Below are 17,944 nucleotides of genomic sequence, written 5' to 3' on the forward strand. Positions count from 1 at the left end.
TTTTTAAATACTAAAAAACAGGGTCATGGGCGCCCAAGGCTCACTCTTGTCGTCTGGTCCAATCCCACAGAAGAACTACTGTAGCAGAAATTCTGAAAAAGTTAATGCCGGCTATGATTAGAAAGCTGTCACAACACACAGTGCATCAGAGATTGCTGCGTATGGGGCTGCGTAGCCACAGATTGGTCAGAGTGCCCATGCTGACCCCTGTCCACTGCCAAAATCGCCTACAATGGGCATGTGAGCGTCAGAACTGGAACATGGAGCAATGGAGGAAGGTGGATGATATTTTCTTTTACATCATGTGGACGGCCAGGTGCGTGTGCATCGTTTACCTGGGGAAGAAATAGCAGCAGGATGCACTATGGGAAGAGGGCAAGCCGGCGGAGGCAGTGTGATGCTCTGGGCAATGTTCTGCTGGAAAACCTCGGGTCCTGGCATTCATGTGGATGTTCCTTTGACACGTAGCACCTTCCTAAACGCTGTTGCAGACCAAGTACACGGCAACGGTATTCCCTGATGGCAGTGGCCTCTTTCAGCAGGATAATGCTTCCTGCCACACTGCAAAAATTGTTCAGGAATGGTTTGAGGAACATGACAAAGAGTTCAAGGTGTTGACTTGGCCTCCAAATTCCCCAAATCCCAGTCCGATCGAGCATCTGTGGGATGTGCTGGAGAAAGAAGTCTTATCCATGGAGGCCCCAACTCACAACTTACAGGACTTAAAGGATCTGATGCTAATGTCTTGGTGCCTGATACCACAGGACACCTTCAGAGGTCTTGTGGAGTACATGCCTCGACAGGCCAGAGCTGTTTTAGCGGCACGAAGGGGACCCACACATTATTAGGCAGATGGTTCTAATGCTGTGGCTGATCGGTGTATTTCCAAGTTCTTTGTTTACTATGTAATACGTAATGAGTTAAGTTCCTCTTTGACAAATATAAGTCAATATGGGCTTAACACTTGTGCGTGAGATAACTACAACTACTAGTACACGTATTACACAGCTGCTAATGGAACATGTTCCTATCAAAACTCACATAATGAAGGGTCTGAGTATGAGACTAAGCTTGACTGGTGTGATGTAGTAAGGGGAGATCGCCTGTTGTTTATACAAGTGAGCTCATCCCTGGTGTTTCTAAGTTGGGTGAAAAAAAAATGTACAAAACCATGGAAGGAGAAGGTTAAGAAAAAAAAAAGAAAATAAAACAAAAAAAAGGTACAGAAAACAAGGCAAAGACAATTGACTGTGAGAGTTGAGCAACAATTTCTGAAGGGACAAGATAAGAGGAGTCAGAGGAAGAGAACTATAGCCTCACAGTTGTGGCTGCTGCACAGTCGGTTGGTGCATTTTCTCATAAATATTTCAGGGAGTTGAAATCCCCCTCAACACCTCCATCCTGCACGCACTGCTGTGATTTGAACTGCAGACAGACAAAGAAAATAAATTGACCTTACCATTACCTCAACTCTGACACGATGTACAAGAGACAACAGCTTCTGTGGAGGAGTGGAAAATCACTCATTTTTTTTTCCACTTTGCTTAACTACTTCAGGGGGGGTAAGTGGAACCAACATTGCTGGTTGTACTTTTGGGCCAGGGAGTTTAAAAGATAAAGCTGCTGTTATTCTATAATTCTAATTATTTTCAACAAATCACATAAAAAGACCAAAATTAATACTTTCTGACTTCCCTGCCCTGTCCATGGCAAAAGCTTTGAAAGCAGCTCATAAATATATAGTTTCATTTTTAAAAAGGGCTCAGTAATTTCCTAAAACAGCTGGTCACTAGTTTCATCATATGTTACTCAAACAGGAGGAAATGCATTTGAGGGGGAACATTTCCAGTGGTGGATTAATCCACATTGGGTGCTCTAGTGAGTATTTCTGCCCGCAGGACGCTGTGTGTGGGACTGAGTAAAGATGACTTACAGTGTGCATTCATGGTAATGAAGGAACTTGTCACCCAGTAGTGCATTGTGGTTCACTGATGTGGTTTGAATAGTTCATGGGTAATAGTCGAGTAGAGGTGGGAATCATGAATCACTTCACTTATTCAACCAACTTCAGTTAAACACAAATACTTGTGGTCACTGACTATGTAGTATGTTCATTTTTTTCCTGAGTAAGCAACTGCATCACCGTTCAAATGCACATCGGTACGTACAACAGCTGGTAAATGCACTACTGTTCACACATGTTCACCACCTAACTGTTCATTTCAGTAGTACATTCAGTCTGTTGCTAGTCCAAGCAACGTTAGGTTCAGTACAAAACTAGCCTATAGCTACAGGCACTGTACATGGCTCAGCAGCCTATTTACAAGTGACTATGATTGTTTCTGTGCCTTTTGTAGTCTTTTAATGAGGGAGTAAGCCTTAACATCTCGTGAATCACAGCTGAGCTGACAATGGTGCTCTCTGTCACCAGTCAGTAGAGCTCCACTGCCGAAAGCTACTGATTCAGTCCGCGACAATAGTCATTTAGTATCGTCAGTTGACTTTGAAAATTCTTTGATAAAGATTTGTTTGTACACGTACTGAACACCTCTACAATGGCGCTCTATGGCACAGAAATAAAATACATCAGGCTTTGGACACACACAAACACACGCACGCACACACACGCGCACACAATATTTGTTAGTATGATAGATTCACTGTTGATTTGGATCTGCCCATGGGATTTTTTGTTGAAAAATATAGAAGATCACCAGACGTATCCTTTAAAATACTAAATGGGGAAACGTCTCGGGACATCTTGTGGATGGATGGAGAAGGGTAAATCTGAAAGGGATGAAAGAAATGAATAGAGGCTGGAGACAGGTGGCCAAGGGGAACAGATGGGGCACACCATGACAGTAGCACAATTACCAGGGGACCATAATGGGAATGAGGGAAGTATGACCCCAAAAAAAAATGAAATTATTTCTTCTTTTTTTTTTTTGTCTTTAATCTTAATCCTTTGATTCAAATGACTAGTTTTATTTGTCAGGCTGGCAAAAACGAGCTCCTGACCCACTATCAAGCCCTTGTTCCTCCCACTCTCTGTCAAATGTGCACGTTTTTTTTTTTTTATGCTATAATACTACCCGGTCCCTGATTTGCTGTGTGGAAATCAGATTACACTTTTCCATTTAGGAATATAAAACTTAGAAACAAAATACTCAAATAACAAAGGTCTTTAAACTAGATTTCAACAAAGGAACCCTGTTCAAGCAGGACATCAAGACCACATAATAATGCAGGACCCACACTGAAGGACCATGTGGCAGATTTTCCACATAAAGATCAGTTTACTAGTTATGGTGAGTACCACTCAGCCTATGAAAATAGTTTTTTGATATCTTCTTGAGGAACTTTTACAGTCTGAGAAAATAACCCTGGTGACATCACTATGACATCATCCGGGTTATCTCGCCAGGCTAGGAGAATACAAATTAATAACAGAGAAGCCTGCATCACAAACTGGCTGTGTTGAGTTTGAAAGATGTCGCTATTTACCAGTCAGGAGCGGTGTAATGAGAATATGTCATCCAGTTGCAGGATGGGAAATGTAGGATCCAGTAGCTTGACCAGTACTATAGACTAAAAGTTAGGCTCTGCTGCTTCAATTCTGACCATTCTTTGTCATTTAAATTAACCCCCAACAAGCTTTGGGTAAAGTTTTTGCATCCACAGAGCAGTTATATCCCATTCTGACCAACACAGTGACGCAGGTTAAATGCCTGTTCTGTATGAGTCAATCTGCATCAGCCAACCCTCTTTCATAACCCTCCTCTACACTTTGGTTGGACGTGGGTTGGACGCCGCCCAGCTTTGGTGAACTGGTATTGCTACCAGGAATTGAAATTAAATGTCATTTAACCCACCCACCAAAACAAAGAGAAAAATGGACAGAGAGAGAGAAATAGAAAGCGTAGACGTGGGTGATCAAGAGAGGGGGCGTGTAGACGGACAGACAGACTTGTGAAACTGAAACCTAACTTTTATCTGGTAAATTATTTAGTGTAATTCAGTGTAAGTCTAAGGTTTATCAGTGAAGTGTTTGAGACTATACTGCAGACCAGAGGCCAGTCTGAATGGGTCCAGTACAGGTCAGATGCAGGTCTACTGTCTGAAAGTGGTATTGGTAATACTGTCCTTTTTAAGTAAGGGTTCTATACCTCTACTGGTGATGCACCCACACTTACTGTAATTAAATTGGTCATAAGTACAGTAGATGCCACTTATTCTTTAGGAATGACTTTGCATCTTGGCTAAGCAGTGGACACAGGGACAGATGGAGCTGTGGTTCACCCATGAGGCTACAGAGACGGAGACAGGCAGAGGGAAAAAGAAAGACAGCAAGAGAGAGAGAGTTGCACAGAGAGACAGACAGAGATACACAGCTATTCAAACTTTTGTGTTCTATCCCAGCCTTATTGGGAAACCGTCCACAGTGAGCTCAGCACTGAAATTAGATATTGATCCTTCCATCTCCTCCCCAGCCTCCCCCCTCTCTTCATCTCTCCCTCCCTAGCTATGGGACTGCACATATTCCCTTCTGGTGATCCCTTCTCTTTTATTTAGTCTTCCTCTTTCTCTCTGTCACTCTTGGGATTTTTCTCAGCTTGGATTATTGCCATGTATGCATCCTTGCTTTGCATCTGGCACTCAAGACATTTGGAGAGAAGTGAGAAATAAATTCAAATTTATTTGCATTATTTTGTATAATCAGAGTATTTAATAAAATGTACAAAGTTACTGTGTGCTTAATTTTCAGTGTTTACATGACCTGACTTAACCAATGAATGATGGTTTTACTGCATAAAAAGGGGCTGACTGTTCCCAGTTTCTTTGTCACAATGGTGAAGACAAGAGAGCTGTCTGAGAACACCATTAGCAGCTTGTCATTATCAAAAAACATAACACTTCCAAAGGCTACAAGGCAATAACCAAAGATCTTGAAATCCCTGTTCTAACAGTTCGTAATGTTGTCAGCAGACATGTGCAAGAAGCTTCAAGATGTCTACAAGAAACTTTTAGAGGCTTTCAATGTTGCCAAAGATTCTGCAACCAAAGACCAGTGAAGGGTGCCAATAATTGTGTCTGGGCTACATTTTGTGTTTGTTTTATTTCACCATTATGCAAGTTTTGTTTTTTTTGCTTTTTTTTTTCAGTAACGTTGGACATTTTATGAAATATTCTGATTGTACAAAATTGGTTCATTTGCATTTATTTCTGAAGATATTCTAAATTCTATTCTTAATATTCAGGGGTGCCAATAATTCCTACCAGGCCTGTATTAGTTCAAGCTAAACAAAGCAGTGGTTGTTCAAGAAACTGAGAGTAACCCACACCTCTGCCCTCTGTCTGATACATGCTGGGATTCATCCACCCGTAACCCCTGTAAGGAAAAGGGGTAAACAGGTATCTAAAATAAATCAATATAACGCTCTACTACTATGTGTAAATTACAAAGTAATTTGAGGTCCAAACAGGATTCTAATCATTGACTACATCAGTTTGTTTTTTTCTTTGTTTTTTTTTTTCGGTTCCAGTATATGATACAACTCCTTAGGTGTCTATGGTAGTTTTAAGTTTTTTCTTTTCTGGGTGTGGTTGAAAGCAAACTCTCGCAGATGCTATATCTGATTATTAAAATTTATTTTACATTTGTTGTTACCATTACATGACAAAATTAAGATTTTTAGTCATTTTTTAATCAAACATTGCAATAATTAATAATTACATAATGAGTTCAGAGAGCAAAAAAATAGAAGGAAAAACGCTCCGCCAAGTAAGAAGAAAAAAAACACCTTCGCAGAATACAGCCATGTGCTTTGAAACAACAAATATATTCAGTGCAGATGGCCATTGAAAGTTTAAAATGGAAAATTTTCTTTCTTTCCAAGAGTTCAGTGAAAAGATATGTCATTTTCATATCTATGTTTTTGTATTTGTTTATTTTTATTTTTTTTAATTGTGCATGTGCACTGACTGTGCATGCAGCCGGTTGCAGCTGCTCCTGTTTATTTCCTTATTTTTCCAACTTTTCTAACCTTTTGTCAGACTTGTTTAAATGTTTACTAGCAACTTATTAAAGCTATGCCATCTCTACACATGCTAGTAGGGAGAGTTGTAGTCTGTTTTTTTCCATCGCGGAATTACTTTGTAGTGAGTGTAGTCTTACGTGTTTACATTCAGCTACGCTACCGTTGCGCGTAAACTCTATGGTCACATTGTGTACAACAGGGACCATCTTGATCGCGCTGCAACTGGACAGCATGGCGACCAGAACAACGGATATCCCTGCAGAAAGGATGACGTCAGTTTGGAGGTCACACAAAGGATGCAGAGGAGGAACGAAGAGACGAGGGAAGGGAGCTGGGTCCAGACATCAGATTGATGGAGAGGAGTGTCTCTCCCCTCTGTCATCGTGGGCTAAGTGAGATCACTAATAAGATGGACAAGCTACCAGCCCTTGTGAGAAATTGGAGGGACTTCTGTGAATGTAGTGTTTTGCGTTTCACAGAGAAATAGCTATAGGAAGGTACTCCGGATCCCATCGCTACCATCGATGGCTTTCAGGCAGTTCGGGCAGACAGGAATAAATCCGAGAGCGGAAAGAAAAGAGTGGCAGGCTTATCGCGTTTTGTTAACAACAGATGGCGACACCTTGGTCACATTACTGTCAAGGAACTTTTCTGCAGGCCGTACATTGAACTGTTAGCCATTGGGTTAAGTCCATACTACATTCCCAGCGAGTTCCCATACGCCATCTTGGTTGTTCACCCTCTCCCTCTGCTAACACCTTAACTGCGTGTAGTGTCATCCACTCTGTTCCCGTGAGACTCCAGACTCTGCACCCCAGTGCTTCTACATGAAATCCGGGGGTATCCATTGTTTTTCCAACTCAGTCTAGATGAGACCACGTCCACTTCCATTTGACGAAAGGCTCAACAGAACAACCAAGGCCGTGACCCTAACCCTAACCCCATACGGAAGTTGGTTTTTCATCTAAACTTGGTTGGAAAAACGACACAAGCAATCCAGGAACTGCAATCAAGTGACACTGGACACACTACTTTTTGCACATTTTTCTGTTCACTTACTGTGTTTTTATAATATTACTATTTTACAGTTGTTTTTACTGTTATACTTTTTACTTCCTCTTTCCTAGAGACTCAAGACTTAAACAGCAAGTTTGGTTCTGTCCAAAGTTCAGAAAAATGTCTACCAACAACTCTAACAGTCACTAATTAACACAAACCTTCTTTGTTTAACCTGTACACAAACAGAAATGTAAAAACAACACACATTGTGGGTTCACCCAGTACTTCTGTGCAGCGTCTCTGCTGGTTGCCTGGCAATTTCACTGTGAGGAGGTCACCCCTCCCAGCAGTTGTTTGTCAAGAAAAAGTTCTAGCATGGAAGTTCGGCTTACAGTCTTTATGCTAAGCTAAAAAAGTTGCCTCCCAGCTCCAGCTCCGTAGTAAGCAGACAGATTATGAGACTGACATCGATTTTCCTCTCAGCAAGAAAGTGAATAAGCACATTTCCCAAAATGTTGGATTGTTCCCTTACTCATCATGATCATGCAACACTTAGGTAAAGGCTCAGATTTTCATGTTATCACTTGCTGGCCATAAGACAATATCAGATTAATGAAAGAAGGCACTGCCAGCGTAACTCCCTTCCTCCTACATCACTGGCCACTAAATTGTTTAAAAGAAATACCCTGCACATGTCAATCATGTTTTACAATAAATACACTTACATTTTATTATGACTCCCTATAGCTTTCATTTTTGAGTACTTGTTAGCAAAACTAGATTATCCTGGACATTGGACCTCATAGAGGTATAACATCTAATTAATATTCAACCATCTTTGTTTGCTAACAACTGTGTGCTGAGCTAGCTAACATTAGTTAGCATCTTACCTTGGAGCAAACAAAGGAGTTTCTGTTGATCTTTGATGGATTCAGTTGTGATTGAGGTCTTCCATGCTGTTTAATTCATATCCGACATCTCTCCTCTTGCATTTCTGGCTTCAAAAAAGCGAAAAAATATAATGTCTTGGTATACTCTGAGTATACCTTCTGTCGGACTTGCAGATTCCATATGCACACCGTTTCAGCATTTACCCTTGTTTAATTAGACTTTATGAATTTCTTTTATCTTTCATTGTAGCATTAAAATGGTTTTCTATCAGTTTTTTTAGGGGTTAGGGGAAAGCTGTCTTCTGTATTTGATCACAAGTTCACATCTATATCATACTTAATGTCCTCTCATGCAATACACCTGGAAAATAATCTTTTTGCATGTCTGATTCATCTCTGGATAACTTCTGCAGCTATGTCCAGATATCTAGCACTCATTGTATCTGAGAGAGATATCTGATCGTAAACTTTCCACCTCTGTGAAGAAAATAAGTCTTCAATAGGGCTGAGGAATGCCGGGTAAAGTGGAAGGAACAGTGACACCATCCTGGGAAGCGCTGCAACCCATTGAATGAGAACAGTGAAAAACCATGTCCCATACAGTTACAAACGTTAAGCCTCACCTGCCCCCTTTCCTCACCTGGCACAATTCATTCATAAAGGTCATCAAGAAAAGTAGGCACTCAGTGTTTATGGGTTTAAACTTAATCCTTATGAGGCCAAATCAAGCATATAAGCTGTAGTATATGGGGGAGAGGAACCCCAAACATACTGTACAGTATTTCCAAGAAGCCATCATATCCAAGTTTTTCCATACCCAGATTTTTAATAAGGAATAGGAGTCTTGTTGGTAATTCTTGCAAAGATGAAAGAACAACTTTTAAGATGTTTGAAATATATGTAAGATCCAATAGAGAAAAAATGTATATGTTTAAAATCTTATAGGAATCCTAAAAAAATCTATTGGACGAGGTTAAAATCATATAGGAGTTTTTGAGTAGGGAATCTATCAATTTACAAAATTAAAGACAAGAAAAATACAACAAAATCTAATATAATTAATACTGATGAGACCTTATTTCATACACTGTGGAGGATTTTTTATTCCCATTTGTGCTTAAATAAGACATTAAATCCACATTCTGACATATATTCACCATTTAGTTTTTTATCTTGCATTCAGCAGCAAATCACCTGTTGTTATTTGCTTTAAAAGGAATGTAACAGAACAGAAATGGTAGAATCTATGAAAGCTTGCATGGAAGAAAAAACAACCAGGCATATACTCCCTTTCCATCACTTCCCTTTCTCTTTCCTCTCCGCCTATCTCCCTTGGGTTCACCTTCACTCATCACCTCAACTATCTTTCCCCTTCTGTTGCCAGGCAACAGACAGGAACAGCATCACTTGGAGACATCAAAACCACAGGAAGAGCTTGCAGGGAGACACATCCTGTAGATGTTCCATGGAAGAACCAGGGTCTATCTGTATAGATTTAAAAAACCTTCTTTTTGGCTGTACCACAACAGCGGGGCCATCCACACAGTCTCTGTCACTGACTGACTTATGTTACACCACTGGTCCGCCAGCCGAGTATTGGAGTTTCCCCAATGGCCGTTCCTCCGTCAAAATGAATTGGCACAAATAGTTTCTAATACATCATCGGGGGGCGTTTAGGTAGTGTTTCCAAATTAGTACCTTTGTCACTTTACCAACTTTTCAGTCCTCTTAGCGACTTTTTTTTTTTCAAAAAAGCACCTAGAGACAAATTTAGTGAGTTTTGAACAAACCTTAGTTACTTTCCATAGAAGAGAGTCACCAGTGTTGCCCCATGAGTGCAAGCTCGGGCTTTCTCTCCGCTAGCCCAACTCTCTGTGTCTCATTCAACTGACCACATAACAGCTGACACCGACGTGAAGGAGCCTCTAGATTTCTCTCTGACTGATCATTTTAGAAGTAAATATAGACAAAAACACAGCACAGTTGTTGTGTTTCACTTATGTGTGTGGTGATTTTGTCAGAGGACGTTGCAGAAATAAGATCAGGATTTTAGCAGAGCAGAGCAGCAGCTTGGAAACGATTTGGAAGTGACTGCTGGTTAACATGTGGTCTTCATGGGCCGTGTTTCAGTCACTATTTCATACTTGTTCTGTTGTCTGACAACAGAAACCAAAAAACATGTAAATGAGAACAGCTTTTACTGGGAATTCAGCTTTATTAGATTACTGTATATGTGAGAGTAGGAGAGAAGAAAACAGATAAAGGGTTGAAACGGACAGACACTAAGCAGAATGAAAATACGACGTGATGATGTCATGAATATGCTAATAGCGTATTAGGTCATCGACGAAGTTTAGCAACTTTTCCAACAGGTTTTAGCTACTTTCCATTGAAAGTAGTTGTTTACAGCAGTTACACAACAGTTTTCAACTATGTCCTCAATTTTACACATTGACCATACACTGTCCAGCCATATACTTGGTTTTGACATAGTCTTTCTCACCACTGTTCCTTGATGGAAAATGTCTTGGAAAAATGTCAAGGAGAATGCCTGAGCAGTTGGAAAAGCTTTAATGAGTCATCTACAACAGATTGTATACAGTCCAGACCATTTGAAAAGTTACACATCTTTTGTTCTTCAGAGTCTGTGATTCAGCACATTCAATTGGAATTAAAAGGATGGATACTACATTAAAGTGCCAAGTCTCAGCTATAATTCTAGTAGGTACACGTCATTGTTGAAAGTGTGGGAGATATAGCTCATTCAACACATAGCGTGCAAAGTTTAATGGGTTCAAAGCTAATTTGACAGATGCACATGAAGTCAAACAGAATCAAATTATAACATTTTGTGGAAAATCCTTTGCAGTCGATGACTGCCTGAAGTCTTTGACCCACAGACATCAGCAGACACTCTGCATCTTCTCGAGTGATGCTCTCCCAGAGCTTCACTGCAGCCTCCTTCAGCTCTTGCTTGCTGTGGGTTCTCTCTGTCTTCAATCTGGTCTTCACCAAGTGAAATGCTGCTCAGTCGGACTGAGATTAGGTGATTGAATCGACCAGTCAATGATATTCCACCTCTTCACCCTGAAAAGCTCTTTGGTTGCTTTGGTCATTTTTTTGTCCTGCTGAAAGATTAAATTAGTTTTGATGAATCTGATCACACAGAATGCTCCTGTATACCTCTGCATTCATCCTGTAGCTTCTGTTAGCAGTGAAATCATCAATAAACGACAGTGTTCCAGTTCCTTTGGCAGCCAGTGTAAAGCGCTTTGAGTGGTCGATGAGACTAGAAAGTTGCGATATAAGTGCGCACCCTTTACCCTTTTTTTTAAGGATTAGCAGGGGTTTGCATCTTGTGATGAATCCTCTGAGGTTATGGTCATTAAGTCCTCTCCTGATCATTGACAAGGAAACATGTCCGCCTACATCCTGGCACAAGCATTCTTGACTGTGCAGTCATAAAGGGGATTTTCTTTACCATGGAAATGATTTTCTGATCAACCACAAGACTTGTGCTCCTCGGTCTACCAGGTTGACTGCCATTTCTAGTCTTCCTGTCCACACCTGCTTTCTAAAAATGTACCTGCTGATTTTGGCAAACCAACAACCTTTCATATCTCTTTGATACATTTTACCTCATTGTTATCTTCTTCACTTACATCATGACCTCTTTACCTCTCCACCACAATCTAAATGAAAACGCTCAAGGTTAAAGTTTTTAAATAAACAAAACTAGCATATTAAGACTCCCCAGTATGCATTGTTGGAGAGTTAAAGGTCTCCAGAGGCGTTTGCAGTTTGACGTTGTTGTAGTTTGAAGAACCCATTGTGTGTCTTTAATGTATGTTGAATTTAATTATGGTTGTTTCTTTTTATAATAATAAAAAAAATGCCAATTATGATGAAAGTTAGTGTTGAATTCAGTCTTTACCCCATACACTTATAATATGTATTATATGTATATAGTACTATGGATTAAAATGGCTGTAATTCCTAAATGGGTTAAGCTGAAAGTCTACACCTTAATCACATCTTGATGGCTTCATTTCAAATCCATTGTGGTGGAGGCAAAAATCCATTGTACAGAGGCAAAATTACAACTACGTTACTGTCCTGTACCTAACTGTATCTTTTATCACTGCAACAATTAAAGGCAAGTGCACCATGACGGCACCCGTGGGCTACAGAGCTGCTGACGAAGGTGCACAAGTGTGGTGACAGTAGGCAATTACAAAAGTGAGCCATCCAGTGCATTGTTTTGTCTGCTGAGGTTTGGACAGGATAAATTTAGGGATAGCTAGCGGGACTTTGATACAGTATCTGACACAACCCAGACTGAATCGCCTCGTATCTTAAATGACCTGGTGTCATCACCTGACTTCATCTTTTGCTCCCTATATAATTACTATGGCTACCAGAGATCACCTAACAATAAAACGTGACTATGGGTCATAATGAGCTGCTTGCAAAGACGACCTATTGGGTCATTTTTTACAGGAGGACAGACTCTCTTTCTCTAATGTAAAGAAGAAGAATCCTTTATTGTCCACATACACACAGGAAATTTGACCTCTGCATCTAACCCATCTGTAAGTAGTGAACACACACACTAGAAGCAGTGAGCACACACATCTGTAGCAGCGGGCAGCCGCACTGTGGCACCTGGGGGGCAGTTTCAGGGTTAGGTGCCTTGCTCAAGGGCACTTCAGTCATGGATGTTGAGGGGGTGCTGTTCATTTGCTCCCATCTTTCTTCCTGAAAATTTTGAACAGGTGCTATATAAATAATAATAATAATAATAATAATAATAATAATGAATAATACTATTTAGTGTCTCAACTACATACACATGGCATGTAGTGCAGGATTTGATTGCCACTTGGAATATGTGTGTAGTGTGTGTGCGTGGCCATGTGTGAACCCAGCCCACTGCTCATCAGTAGTTGTGTGGTGTTTGCTGCTGCTAAGAAAATGTCCACATATGATTTATCTTCAGTCGGTAATGTGGCTCCTTTTCATGCAAGTAAAATTCATCCTTATCTCGGTGCAGCTCTCTTTCTCTCTGCTCTGCTGTGCTTTTGATTCTTTTTTTCTTCCTTGTGGCAAGCACAGCAGCAGCATTTCCCTCTCCTCTGTGTCACCTCCACTCCCTCCATCTCCTGCTGCTTCCATCCTCCCTTTTTTGCTATGTGTTTGCAGATGAAACGGGCAGCCTGCCAGTTTTTCATATTTCTTGGCAGTAAAGTGGCTAACCAACTTCCTGGGGAAGGGGAGTGTGTGTGTGTGTGTGTGTGTGTGTGTGTGGGGGGGTGCTTGTAAAAGGTTACATTTGCACAATGTGTCTGTGAAAAAACAGCAAAGAAGAGGAAAGAAAGGAGGGAGGGAGTGAAGAAAGAAAGAAAGAGAGGAAAAGCTGGCCTGGATCAGCTAAACGACTTCACTGTTCTGGGGTAATGGAAAAAACCCTCTGGGGGAATATTCAGTATGCAAGAGTATCATTACAATGATGTCTGTCTCTCTCTGTTTCTCTTTTTGTCTACCATCTCTGGAATGTTCCCTCCCTCCAGCACACACACAGAAACTCACACACACACACACACACGCACACACTTCACCTTCCCTCCCCTTCTCTCTGTCTATGTGAAAGTGTTCCGTGAGATGATAGCTTTGGGATGGGGGAGCTGGTCGAATCATAGCAGTTTGACAGGTTTCTCTGTGTACGTGTGTGTTGGGGGGGGCAGTACTGCTGCAGATTATATCCCAACAAATATCCACCACAGAATAACTGTATGCTCTGCTGTGCTGTCAGGATTCACTGAATGTGGTTGGACAGTGTGAGACAGGGGAAGTTAAACAGTTAAAGAGAGAGACTGAGCGGGAGAAAATTCAGTTGTTTACCTTTACATTTCATGTCGCCATCCACATGTCTCTGAGGAGAAAGCTGAGGAGAAAGACGCTACAATAAAATATGCAGGAGTGGTGAAAGTGCCTTTAATGATGCTACTGAAATGTCTTTAGGTTGACAAGGTAAAACTGATTAACATTCAGAGTTTGACTGACCCACTCCCCGTTTTAGATTTGATCTACTGTACCCACTGTAGTTGTCCAATTGGGGGGTAATACCAGTGGTAATGGTGGTGGTTATGTCCATGTCATTGTCTCCCTCAGGAGATGCTTTGACCTCTGTCTCATGATTGTTGTTGCTATCATCATTATCAGATTTTAACCATGTCAGGTCTGTAAACCACTCCGAACTCAAACGTCTCAGCAACAATTGGATGGATTGCCACAGAATTTTGAACAGATGTTTATAGTTCCCACAGTATGAAATCCTACTGACCTTGGTGATCCCCTGAACTTTTCTGTGGCACTATGAGGTTGAAATTTGTGGTTTTGAGTAAAAACTCTGAATAATTACTGGGTTGATGAAAATTGGTACAGACATTAGTGTCCCCCTCAGGATGAAATGTAATAACTTTGGTGATCCCTTAAAGTTTCACCTATCGCCATCCTCAGGTCAGAATTTTAATTTTTCCAGTACTTTGATTTTTGAACAAATACCTATAAAGCTAATGACATTTCCATCAGCCTCAGCTGTACTTTGGGGTGGCTTCGGCTCAGGAGGTAGAGTGGGTCGTTCACTAACCAGAAGGTTGATGGTTCAATCCCCAGCTCCTCTAGTCTGCATGTCAAAGTGTCCTTGGGCAAGATACTGAACCCCAAATTGCCCCCGATGTATCATCGGTGTGCAAATGTGTATAGAAAAGTGCTGTTTGTATAGAAAAAGTGCTGTATGAATGGGTGAATGTGGCAGAAGTGTAAAGCGCTTTGAGTGGTCAATAAGATTAGAAAAGCGCTATATAAGTGCAGTCCATTTACTTTGTGTTTAGTGCTAATAACCAATGTTAACATGCTACCATGATAAACTAAGATGATGAACATGATTCATCATCTAGATAGTTTGGCATGTACCTTTACCACTTCTGCAGTAGTGTCCTGCTTCCAGTAAATCAGCCTCATACTTTCAGACCAACGACAGCTCTTTTTAACTAAATGACCCTGTATCCTCGGCGCTTCTGTACATTACCAAATCAACTTCCCAAACTGATAACAATACAACCAGTACTAATTCCATTAATATAAAGAAAAAGTCACTTTATTTATCCATACTTTGAGTAACAATAGAGTGCTTCGGAGGTAGAATATTTCCCCTCCACAAATCCTCTGTGTTGAGACTGTTAAGTAATCCTGGTGAACCTGTATACTGAAAACTTTACTGGACGTAGTACAGAACACTGAAGATACATGTTTTTTGTGACTTGCTTTTCATCAAATTTTGTTGAAAGAATCACAACTAAGTGCTCATCTCTTGACAGAACACACAGAGATAGTTGTACAATACTACATACAAATGAAAACATTCATATTCCAATAATTTTGTCTTAGAATACCTCTAGTCTATGATTTGTTACAAAAAAATAATTTACAGTATTGTTTAATAATGGGGATAACAGCAGATATTTCAATCTCTCTAGGGAGACATATCTATCTGACGATCCAATATGCAATTTGGAAGGAGTATAAACCCTACATAATCAAATGCAGAGGTTGTGCAAGTGCAGTGAACTGACATCATTGTGGTTAACCTGTCCCTGAATTGCTGGTGGTTACACATCTGTCATATCTAATAAAAGGGTTCGAATCCTGGCGGGAGTGTCTTTACAATACTGTCTTGGCAAATTTTATATCTTAAGTACTGTAAAGAGTAGCCACATCTACAGACATAACCATACAGCCATAGCAATAGCTGTAGTTACAGCCATAGCAATAGCTGTAGTTGCACCCATAGCGAAAGCAGTAGCCATGGAAATAGCTACAGATGTAGCCATAGCAGTAAACATAACCTTAACCACAATCACAGCCCCATAGCTTCAACCATAGCCATAGCCATAGCCCTTATAGCACCCAGCCAGAGCCCGCCATATCTAAGAGGGGGAAGGGGAGTAGAAGGGCTGAGTTTCTGGGTAGCAGAGCTCAAGCACTGATAAAACAAATACTATGGCTGTTTCATGAACTCTGTGCAACTCTGTGCACCTTAGACAAGACGTACATTCTGGTATGTGCAGAAAACATAGGTTTGATAAGCTTTCCATCAGTGGATTTTCTTTGACAGGTTTGATGCGGGTCACATGAAACTTGGGATGCGTCCTCCTGGTTTTGGGGAGTTTGAGATGAACAGTCACAGGATTGATAACCTTGGAAATGGGGCAAATTGGAGGCCCAAATTACATGACTCCACCTGCAAGGGAAGGTCCTGAGTTGACAACCGGACCCTCAAACAAACACCCTGTCAAACACCCTGTCTGTACTGTTATGATTTCCTATTCTTTTAATTTCCGGCAGACTAGGCACAGAAAGTGCATTGCTGCCATCCGCTGGTTAATAACTACTTGGTCTTTGCTAACGGAATTGATGGTAAATGGACTGTACTTATATAGCGTTTTTCTAGTCTTATCGACCACACATTCACTCATTTACACACAAGTTCACAAAGCGCCTCTTCTATACATACAGAACATTTTGTTATACATACACAAACACACCCTCACACACTGATGATACATCGTGGGGCAATTTTGGGTTCAGTATCTTGCCAAAGGACACTTCAACATGCGGACTGGAGGAGCCGGGGATCGAACCACCAACCTTCCAACTAGTGAATGACCCTCCTGAGCCACAGCCACCCTGGTGATGTACGGTGATGTACATTTTTCTTTGCATATCGAGGTGAGATCCGATCGAAAGTGGTCACTTGAGACACATGTGGAGCCAATGCAAGCTGAACGTTGCAAATTACAGCGATATCCTTAATGAAAACTTGGTCCAGAGCATTCAGGACCTCAGACTGGGCCGAAGGTTACCTGCAACCAAGACAATGCAGGAGTGGCTTAGGGACAATTCTGTGAATGTCCTCGAGTGGCCCAGCCAGAGCCTTGCCTTGAACCTAAATCGAATATCTCTAGAGAGACCTGAAAATTGTTGTCCCCCGGCGGTCCCCATTTAACCTGAAAGAGCTTGAGAGGGTCTGCCAGAATTGCAAGAAATCACCAAATCCAGATGTGCAAATCTTGTCATATCATACCCAAGATGAGTCAAGACAGCCATGGCTACAGCTCCAATCATGACAGCAATCAAAAGTATATCATATATAGTCATTATCACAGCTACAGTCTCACAGAATCAGTCACATCAGCAGCTGATTATTATAACACAGTGTAGACAGCCAGGTTAACAAGCTTGGTTAACTTTCTCTGCTAATTATCTATCTAGCTGCAATGATACGTAAGTTGTGTGCGCCTGAACAAGCCACAACTGGGGATGTGTCCACTTGTACTTTGGACATCCAGGGGCAGTCTAATACATGATACACAATACTGTGATAATACAAATATGCAAATAGTAGTCTCCAGTGTCAGCCACTTTGTACACTCCTCTGTAAGAGCTTTTGAAGTGCAATAACAACATCCCACCGCTTGTGCCTTTACTTCTGAGAGAGAACAGTGATTATATGCATGTTAAGCATTTGAAAAAAGAACTGATGCTGTCATTTTTCTGGTGAAAACAGTCTATGGATGTCACTACCATGCTGTTTTCTGAAAATAATGCAAATGCTCTGGCCAGTCATCATAGAGTATTCTCCATGGCTATATATAGTAGTTGTGTGTTTTAGAATACTTTAAAGCTGCACTAATCAATATTTTCATATTAACAACGGATCAGATGACAACATGTGACTCTACAGTTCCCCTCAGCTCTACGGAGATTTTAGCCAAGTGCACACACTTCGGTATGTTCGTGGCCAGCTGCACCTGGTGCACCTGTGGCACACTTGGAAATGGTGTGGTTTCAGAGGAAATACGTTAACATATATTATAGGAGGCTGTGACAATCATGGCTAATCACATAAACTACTTTGATCCCCTGCAAACACATGACTCTCCCTGTCATGATGCA

Source organism: Xiphias gladius, chromosome 20 (assembly GCF_016859285.1).
Source record: "Xiphias gladius isolate SHS-SW01 ecotype Sanya breed wild chromosome 20, ASM1685928v1, whole genome shotgun sequence".
NCBI lineage: Eukaryota > Metazoa > Chordata > Actinopteri > Istiophoriformes > Xiphiidae > Xiphias > Xiphias gladius.